Source organism: Salvelinus fontinalis, chromosome 6 (assembly GCF_029448725.1).
Source record: "Salvelinus fontinalis isolate EN_2023a chromosome 6, ASM2944872v1, whole genome shotgun sequence".
NCBI classification, from domain to species: domain Eukaryota; kingdom Metazoa; phylum Chordata; class Actinopteri; order Salmoniformes; family Salmonidae; genus Salvelinus; species Salvelinus fontinalis.
The window spans coordinates 61,655,846-61,657,094 of NC_074670.1; positions in this window are offsets into that span (position 1 = coordinate 61,655,846).

The following is a 1,249-nucleotide window of genomic DNA, read 5'->3' on the forward strand; positions in this document are numbered from 1 at the left end:
CAGAGAAAAGCTGCAGGTGCCTCACAATTGAGTTTCCTTTAAATTCCTTTAAAGTACGGAAGATGATTCAATCGGCTGTGTTGTCCTGAAGACCTGACCAATTATCTGATATACACCACATTGTTATCTACTGTATATAAACGTGAATCAAACTATTTTACTCTCCATCAGTACTCAATTACATCCAACAGTCTCATGAATCATTTGCATATTCTATTTCACTGAAATGGTTTAGGATCACCACAAGTAAGCTCCTCTACCACACCTACACTGGTGTATTTTACATTTAGTTATACAGCAACATTTACAGTAAATTAGCAGTCCTTAAAATCCTCAAACAAGGATTTGATTAGAAGGATGAAAACATCCCCAAGTTGTCTGAAGAGTTACATTTGACATTTTAGTCATATAGCAGACACTCTTATCCAGAGTGACTTACAGTTAAGAGTTAAAGTATAGTTTATGTAAACCCGCTTAAGTAAATCATTCATATTTGGTTAAACCCATTGGCTCCACTTTAAAATCTCCAAAGTTTTGACAAACTATTTGGAGATAACTTATCTAAAAGTACTCAAATATTGATAGCTGTACATGGGGAACTAAGAGAATAAAAAAGTTAATTCAGCAAGGATGACTTGGACACCAGTATTGGATACCACAGGTCTGGGATCCAGGTATCTCCTATCGTATGACATAGATTCAAACTTTTGATAACAAGTATGAAGAAGATAATCCATCCCCTGAGCAAAAGCCATTACAATCCCCAAAGTCTAGCTCAGATAGCTGCGCTGCTAACTGAAATAGATTGGGATAGGAGCCTTTATCGCCCTAGAGAATTCCAATGTGTTGTTAGCTCAACTTCAATTTGGTGGTAATCTTGCCTCCAGTTAATAGCTGACCCTTTCTAATACCTTACGAAAAACATGATTTTATCTATTATAGTACAGTATTTTCAATCAATAGATGGCCAACATATTCACATGCACACCTTTGGGACTTTCAGGTAGGTTATAGCAGTGGTTGAATCGAATGGGATTAGGCAAAGGGTTCACTACTTTAGGATTGGGGACAGAACACTAGGAATAGAAAATATTTTAGTTAAACAAGAACATTTTGGAAAAGCTATAGTTACTTTTTTGGGGTACAGTTTCCCCGTCTTCAAAATTCACACAGGTTATTGTAGTTGCACATCCAACTCAGTAGATGGCAGTGGTCCATGTTTTGCAACGTTTGAATCAACACATCGAAT